Here is a 9,187-nt window from a genome sequence, read left to right as displayed (position 1 = left end):
CAAACTGGCATAAAAGCTGGCGTTTAACTCAAGAAGAGTCTACACACGAAATTGCTTCATTGCTCAGCCCAAGCACACACCAAGTGGGCCCGGAAGTGGATTTTTATGTCATTTACTCATCTCTGTAAACCCTAGGCTACTAGTTTTCTATAAGTAGGACCTTTTACTATTGTATTTTCATCTTGGTTCTGGTTCCCTCTCTGGGGCCGAAACCAATGATCACTTTGTTCTTATGTATTTTCAACGTGGAGTTTCTACACACCATAGATTAAGGTGTGGAGCTCTGCTGTACCTCGAGTATTAATGCAATTACTATTGTTCTTCTATTCAATTCGCTTGTTCTTTGTCCAAGATATCACTTGTTCTTCAACTTGATGAATGTGATGATCTGTGACACTCATCATCATTCTCACTCATGAACAAGGTGACTGACAACCACTTTTGTTCTACAAGCAACCAAGGCTCTAGTGAATATCTCTTGGATTCCTGATTGCACGATGCATGGTTGATCGCCTGACAACCGAGTGCTCGCCTGACAAACGAGCCAACCATTCCGTGAGATCAGAGTCTTCGTGGTATAGGCGAGAACTGATGGCAGCATTCAAGAGAATCCGGAAGGTCTAAACCTTGTCTGTGGTATTCTGAGTAGGATTCAATGACTGAATGACTGTGACGTGCTTCAAAATCCTAGCAAGCGGGGCGTTAGTGACAGACGCAAAAGTATCGATGGATATTATTCCGGCCTGACCGAAAACCGACAGCTGAATTCCGCTATGCTGTGACAGAGCATATGCAATCGCTTTCACTGAGAGGATGGGAGGTAGCCATTGACAACGGTGAAACCCTACACGAGCTTGCCATGGAAAGGAGTAAGAAGGATTGGATGAAGACAGTAGGAAAGCAGAGAGACGGAAGGGAAGGCATCTTCATGCGCTTATCTGAAGTTCCTACCAATGAATTACATAAGTATCTCTATCTTTACCTTTGTGTTATTTTCGTTCATCACCATATCCATATGAGTCTGCCTGACTAAGATTTACAAGGTGACCATAGCTTGCTTCATACCAACAATCTCCGTGGGATCGACCCTTACTCACGTAAGGTATTACTTGGACGACCCAGTGCACTTGCTGGTTAGTTGTGCGAAGTTGTAGTGATCACAATTTCGCGCACCAGGGGTCTTAACACCAAACTTAGATTTTGGTTGTGGCCTCACAACACCAAACTTAGAGTTTGACTGTGTGGGCTCTTCTTGACTCTGAACTGAGAGAAGCTCTTCATGCTTACTCTCTTCTGTCACAGAGGGATGGCCATGTGCCTTAAACACAAGGTAGTCCCCATTCAATTGAAGGACTAATTCACCTCTGTTGACATCTATCACAGCTCCTGCTGTGGCTAGAAAAGGTCTTCCAAGGATGATGCAATCATCCTCTTCCTTCCTAGTGTCTAAGATTATGAAATCAGCAGGGATGTAAAGGCCTTCAACCTTTACTAACACGTCCTCTACTATTCCATAAGCTTGTCTCAATGACTTGTCCGCCAGTTGTAATGAGAACAAGGCAGGCTGTACCTCAATGATCCCCAACTTCTCCATTACAGAGAGTGGCATAAGATTTATCCCTAACCCCAGATCACACAGAGCTTTTTCAAAGATCATGGTGCCTATGGTACAGGGTATTAAGAACTTGCCAGGATCTTGTTTCTTTTGAGGTAGAATTTTCTGAATCCAAGTATCCAGTTCATTGATGAGCAAGGGAGGTTCACTTTCCCAAGTCTCATTACCAAACAACTTGGCATTCAGCTTCATGATAGCTCCTAAATATTGAGCAACTTGCTCTCCAGTCACATCTTCATCCTCTTCAGAGGATGAATAGTCTTCAGAGCTCATGAATGGCAGAAGGAGATTTAATGGAATCTCTATGGTCTCTATATGAGCCTCAGATTCCTTTGGATCCTTAATAGGAAACTCCTTCTTGCTTGAGGGACGTCCCAGGAGGTCTTCCTCACTAGGATTTTTGTCCTCCTCCTCCCTTGTGCATTCGGCCATATTGACTATGTCAATGGCCTTGCACTCTCCTTTTGGATTTTCTTCTGTATTGCTTGGGAGAATACTGGGAGGAGTTTCAATGACTTTCTTACTCAGCTGGCCCACTTGTGCCTCCAGATTTCTAATGGAGGATCTTGTTTCACTCATGAAGCTGAAAGTGGCCTTTGACAGATCAGAGACTATATTGGCTAAATTAGAAGTGTTTTGTTCAGAATTCTCTGTCTGTTGCTGAGAAGATGATGGATATGGCTTGCTATTGCCCAGCCTATTACGTCCATCATTGTTAAAGCCTTGTGAGGCTTTTTGTTGATCCTTCCATGAGAAATTTGGATGATTTCTCCATGATGGGTTATAGGTGTTTCCATAAGGTTCACCCATGTAATTAACCTCTGCCATGGCAGGGTTCTCAGGATCATAAGCTTCTTCAGAAGCTGCCTCTCTAGTACTGTTGGATGCATGTTGCCATCCATTCAGATTTTGAGAGATCATGTTGATTTGTTGAGTCAACACCTTGTTCTGAGCCAATATGGCATTCAGAGCATCAATTTCAAGAACTCCTTTCTTCTGAGGTATCCCATTATTCACGGAATTCCTCTCAGAAGTGTACATGAACTGGTTGTTTGCAACCATGTCAATGAGTTCTTGAGCCTCTTCAGGCATTTTCTTCAGGTGAATAGATCCACCTGCAGAATGGTCCAATGACATTTTCGAAAATTCAGAGAGACCATAATAGAATATATCTAATATGGTCCATTCTAAAAACATGTCAGATGGACATCTTTTGGTCAGCTGCTGTATCTTTCCCAAGCTTCATAGAGGGATTCACCATCTTTTGTTTGAAGGTTTGAACATCCACTCTCAGCTTGCTCAGCTTTTGAGGAGGAAAGAATTTATCCAAGAAGGCAGTGACCAGCTTATCCCATGAGTCCAGGCTATCCTTGGGTTGTGAATCCAACCATATTCTAGCTCTGTCTCTTACAGCAAAAGGGAAAAGCATGAGTCTGTAGACTTCAGGATCAACTCCATTCGTCTTTACAGTCTCACAGATCTGCAAGAACTCAGTTAAAAACTGATAAGGATCTTCAGATGGAAGTCCATAAAACTTGCAGTTTTGTTGCATTAAGGCAACTAGCTGAGGTTTCAGCTCAAAGTTGTTGGCTCCAATGGCAGGAATAGAGATGCTTCTTCCATCAAACTTAGATGTTGGCTTTGTGAAATCACCAAGCATTCTCCTTGCATTATTATTATTTTCGGCTGCCATCTCCTTCTCTTGTTCTAATGTTTCTGAAAGGTTACCTTTAGAATAATGTAATTTAGCTTCTCTTAATTTCCTCTTCAAAGTCCTTTCAGGTTCTGGATCTATTTCAACAAGAGTACCTTTTTCCCTGTTCCTGCTCATATGAAAGAGAAGAAAACAAGAAAAGAAGAGGAATCCTCTATGTCACAGTATAGAGATTCCTTTATGTTAGTAGAAAAAGAAGGGGGTAGAAGAATGAAGAAGAATTCGGATTTTTAGATGAAAGGAGGTGAAGAGAAGTGTTAGTAATTAAATAATTAAATAGAATAAGAAAAGAAAAGGAGAATTTTCGAAAATAATTTTGAAAAAGGAGTTAGTATTTTTCGAAAATTAGAGATAAGCTGTAATTAAAATTAAAACATGAAACAATTAGTTAAGTAAAAAGAATTTTTGAAAAAGAGAGAGATATTTTCGAAAATAGAAGAGGGAGAAGTAGTTAAGTGGTTTTGAAAAAGATAAGAAACAAACAAAAAGTTAGTTAGTTGATTGAAAAAGATTTGAAATCAAAATTTAAAAAGATAAGAAGATAAGAAGTTAGATAAGATATTTTGAAATCAAATTTTGAAAAATATAAAATTTTGAAAAAGATAAGATAAAAGTTTTAAGAAAAAGATATTTTGAAAAAGAGTTAATTTTTAAAATGACTTAACTAACAAGAAACTATAAGATAAGATTCTAGAATTTAAAGATTGAACCTTTCTTATCAAGAAAGTAACAAACTTCAAATTTTTGAACCAATCACATTAATTGTTAGCTAATTTTCGAAAGTTAGATATAAAAGCTAAGAAAAAGATTTTTGAAAAATAATTTTTTAAAATTTTTCGAAAATAATAAAAAAAATGAAAAAGATATGATTTTTGAAAAAGATTTTGAAAAGATAAGATTTTTAAAATTGAAAATTTGACTTGACTTGTAAGAAACAACTAATTTTTAAAATTTTTGACTAAGTCAACTAAAATTTTCAAAAATTAGGAGATAAAAAAGGAAAAGATATTTTTTTTATTTTTGAATTTTTTATGATGAGAGAGAAAAACACAAAAATGACCCAAAACATGAAAATTTTGGATCAAAACACAAGATGCATGCAAGAATACTATGAATGTCAAGATGAACACCAAGAACACTTTGAAGATCATGATGAACATCAAGAACATGATTTTGAAAAATTTTTTATGTAAAGAAAACATGCAAGACACCAAACTTAGAAATCTTTAATGCATGGACTCTAACAAACGAAAAATGCACATGAAAAACAACAAACAACACAAAACAAGAAAACATCAAGATCAAACAAGAAGACTTACCAAGAACAACTTGAAGATCATGAAGAACACTATGAATAAATGGAATTTTCAAAAAAAATGCAAGAAAAATTTTTAAAGCATGCAATTGACACCAAACTTAAAAATTGACTCAAGACTCAAACAAGAAACACAAAATATTTTTGGTTTTTTGTGATTTTATGATTTTTTTAGTATTTTTATTATTTTTTTTTCGAAAATTATATTAAAAAAAACGAAAATAATAAAATAAAAAAAATATTTTTGAAAGATTTTAGAAAACTTTTTGAAAAGAAAATTACCTAATCTGAGCAACAAGATGAACCGTCAGTTGTCCATACTCGAACAATCCCCGGCAACGGCGCCAAAAACTTGGTAGAAGGAAATTGTGATCTATTGTCTTTGTACTTGTATGAAATTTAATAATTGGCTCTATTTGAATTCACAACTCCGTTCAACTAACCAGCAAGTGTACTGGGTCGTCCAAGTAATAAACCTTACGTGAGTAAGGGTCGATCCCACAGAGATTGTTGGTATGAAGCAAGCTATGGTCACCTTGTAAATCTCAGTTAGGCAGATTAAATTTGTTTATGGTTTCGAAAATTAATAATAAAATAGAAATAATAAAAGGGATAGGATACTTATGCAGATTCATTGGTGGGAATTTCAGATAAGCGAATGGAGATACTGTATGGCTCAAGAACGCCTACTTTCCTATTGCTTCAACTCAATCCTTCTTACTCCTTTCCATAGCAAGCTATGTATAGGGGTTCACCGTTCGACGATGGCTACTTTGTATCCTCTCTGGAAAATGGTCCTCTGCGTTGTCACTCGCATGGCTAATCGTCTGGAGGCATCACACTGGCCGAAGGCTACATCCCATCCTCGCAGTGAAAACTACGCTCACGCGCTCTGTCACAGCACGGCTAATCACTGGTTGGTTCCCGCTCCTGTTGGAATAGAATCCCTTGATTCTTTTGCGTCTGTCACTAACGCCCAGCACTTGCAAGTCTGAAGCACGTCACAGTCATTCATTACCGGAATCCTACTCGGAATACCACAGACAAGGTTAGACTTTCTGGATTCCCAGGATCCTACTCGGAATACCACAGACAAGGTGAGACTTTCCGGATCCTCATGAATGCCGCCATCTATCTAGCTTATACCACAAAGATTCTGTTGGGGAATCTAAGAGATATGCGCCCGGCCTAAGGTAGAACGGAAGTGGTTGTCAATCACGCGCGTTCATAGGTGAGAATGATGATGAGTGTCACGGATCATCACATTCATCAAGTTGAAGTGCAACGTATATCTTGGAATAAGAATAAAAGAGAATTGAATAGAAAGTAATAGTAATTGTATTGAAACTTGAGGTACAGCAGAGCTCCACACCCTTAATCTATGGTGTGCAGAAACTCCACCGTTGAAAATACATAAGTGAAAGGTTCAGGCATGGCCGAATGGCCAGCCCCCATGATCTGAGAACTAATCGTCCCCAAGATGTCTAATACACTAGTAAAAAGTTCTATTTATAATAAACTAGCTCCTAGGGTTTACATGAGTAAGTAATTGATGCATAAATCCACTTCCGGGGCCCACTTGGTGTATGTTTGGGCTGAGCTTGATCTATCCACGCGCTGAGGCTTTTCTTGGAGTTGAACTCCAAGTTATGACGTGTTTTGGGCGTTCAACTCCGGATCATGACGTTTTTCTGGCGTTTAACTCCAGACAGCAGCATGTACTTGGCGTTCAATGCCAAGTTACGTCATCAATTTCCAAATAAAGTATGGACTATTATATATTGCTTGAAAGCTCTGGATGTCTACTTTCCAAAGCCATTGAGAGAGCGTCATTTGGAGTTCTGTAGCTCCAGAAAATCCATTTCAAGTGTAGGGAGGTCAGATTCCAACAGCATCAGCAGTCCTTTTGTCAGCCTTTTTCAGAGTTTTGCTCAAGTCCCTCAATTTCAGCCAGAAATTACCTGAAATCACAGAAAAACACCCAAACTCATAGTAAAGTCCAGAAATGTGAATTTAACATAAAAACTAGTGAAAATATCCCTAAAAGTAGCTTGAACTTACTAAAAACTACCTAAAAACAATGCCAAAAAGCGTATAAATTATCCACTCATCAGTACTCCTCGAAGCTGATTGCACAGTTGAGCAAGTTGATAGCCTTAGCATTGAGCTCCACCTTCTTTCGGTCTTCTTCGGTCCAGCTAGTTTCAGGTTTAAGAGAGACTACTCCTTCAGCACTTGTGGTGGTTAGAAATTGAAGACCCTCTAGGATGATCTTCCATAGTCTGTAATCTACTGCTTGCACAAAAATCTTCATTCTCTCCTTCCAATAAGTGTAGTTCTTTCCATTGAAAAGAGGAGGTCTGTTGCTTGACTGTCCTTCTGTCAGATTGTAGGACACCAGATTTAAGCCACTGTTTTCTGCCATTTGGATCTTTTCTCCAAGCTGCAAAGCTTGATCTCTTTGAGACCAAGCTCTGATACCAATTGATGGTTTATCAGCGGCTAAGAGAACAAGGGGTTGAATCTTAGTCCCTTTTTTGTTTAGTAACTCTTGCTGTCCTTTAGAACACTTGAGGAGATATTTTCTGTTTTTGTCTCGTGCCCAATCAAGAGACTTTTTTGTTTTGTCTCGTGACCATCCAGGAGATATCTTTCAGTTTTCTCTCCTATGCAGCAGAATCAAAAATGGAGTAGAAGAGAGAGAAAATTACACCAAGATATATCCTGGTTCAGCTGCTAAGTGCAATGCAGCCTACATCTAGTCTCCATCACAACAATAATGGAATTTCACTATAATCATGATTACATACACCAATTTTCCCTAGGAACTACCCTTCTGGTGCACGAAATTGTGTATGTCAATATTAATGGATTATTTAACACAGCTTCGCACAACTAACCAGCAAGTGCACTGGGTCGTCCAAGTAAAACCTTACGTGAGTAAGGGTCGATCCCACAAAGATTATTGGTTTGAAGCAAGCTATGTTTATTTTATTATTCTTAGTCAGGATATCAATTATAATTATCAGTTTGAATTATTAGAAAAAAAATAAAAGAGCGTGAAATAATTACTTGTTGTGCAGTAATGGAGAATATGTTGGAGTTTTGGAGATGCTTTGTCCTCTGAATCCCTGCAACACAATGCTTACTCACTTTCATAAATGCAAGGCTCCTTCCATGGCAAGCTGTATGTAAGGAATCACCATTGTCAATGGCTACTTCCCATCCTCTCAGTGAGAATGGTCTAAATGCTTTGTCACAGCACAGCTAATCATCTGTCGGTTCTCAATCAGGTTGGAATAGAATCCAATGATTCTTTTACGTCTATCACTAATGCCCAGCCTTCAGGAGTTTGAAGCTCGTCATAGTCATTCAATCATGGAATCCTACTCGGAATGCCACAGACAAGGTTTAGACTTTCCGGATTCTCATGAATGCCACCATCAATCTAGCTTATACCACGAAGATTCTGATTAAGGAATCTAAGAGATACTCATTCAATCTACTGTAGAACGGAGGTGGTTGTCAGGCACACGTTCATGGATTGAGGAAGGTGATGAGTGTCACGGATCACCTTCTCCATAATTAAGCGCGAATGAACATCTTAGATAGGAACACGCATGTTTGAAAGGAAAACAGAAATAATTGCATTAATTCATCGAGACGCTGCAGAGCTCCTCACCCCCAACAATGGAGTTTAGAGACTCATGTCGTCAAAGAGTATAAAATTCAGATCTAAAAATGTCATGAGATATAAAATAGGTCTCTAAAAGTTGTTTAAATACTAAACTAGTAACCTAGGTTTACAGAGAATGAGTAAACTAAGATAATTGGTGCAAAAATCCACTTCTGGGGTCCACTTGGTGTGTGCTGGGGCTGAGACTTAAGCCTCTCACGTGCTTGGGCTGTTTCTGGAGTTGAACGCTAGGTTGTAACGTGTTTTGGGCGTTGAACTCCAACTTGTAACCTGTTTCTGGCGCTGGACGCCAGACTGCAACATGGAACTGGCGTTGAACGCCAGTTTACATCCTCTATCTTCGCGCAAAGTATGGACTATTATATATTGCTGGAAAGTCCTGGATGTCTACTTTCCAACCCAATTGAGAGCACGTCAATTGGACTCCTGTAGCTCCAAAAAATTCATTCCGAGTGCAGGGAGGTCAGGATCCAATAGCATCAGCAGTCATTTTTCAGCCTAAATCAGATTTTTGCTCATCTCCCTCAATTTCAGCCAGAAAATACCCGAAATCACAGAAAAACACACAAACTCATAGTAAAATCCAGAAATATGATTTTTGCCTAAAAACTAATAATATTCTACTAAAATATAATTAAAACATACTAAAATCTACATGAAATTACCCCCAAAAAGCGTATAAAATATCCGCTCATCACAACATCAAACTTAAACTGTTGCTTGTCCCCAAGCAACTAGATAAATAAAATAGACTAAAAAGAAATTAAGAAGTAATAATATCTCAGAGTTTTAAGTGAAGCCCAGATTCTAATTAGATGAGCGGGGCTAATAGCTTTTTGCTTCTAA

Source organism: Arachis stenosperma, chromosome 7 (assembly GCF_014773155.1).
Source record: "Arachis stenosperma cultivar V10309 chromosome 7, arast.V10309.gnm1.PFL2, whole genome shotgun sequence".
Classification (NCBI taxonomy): Eukaryota; Viridiplantae; Streptophyta; class Magnoliopsida; order Fabales; family Fabaceae; genus Arachis; species Arachis stenosperma.
Note: the sequence above shows the minus strand (reverse complement) of the source record.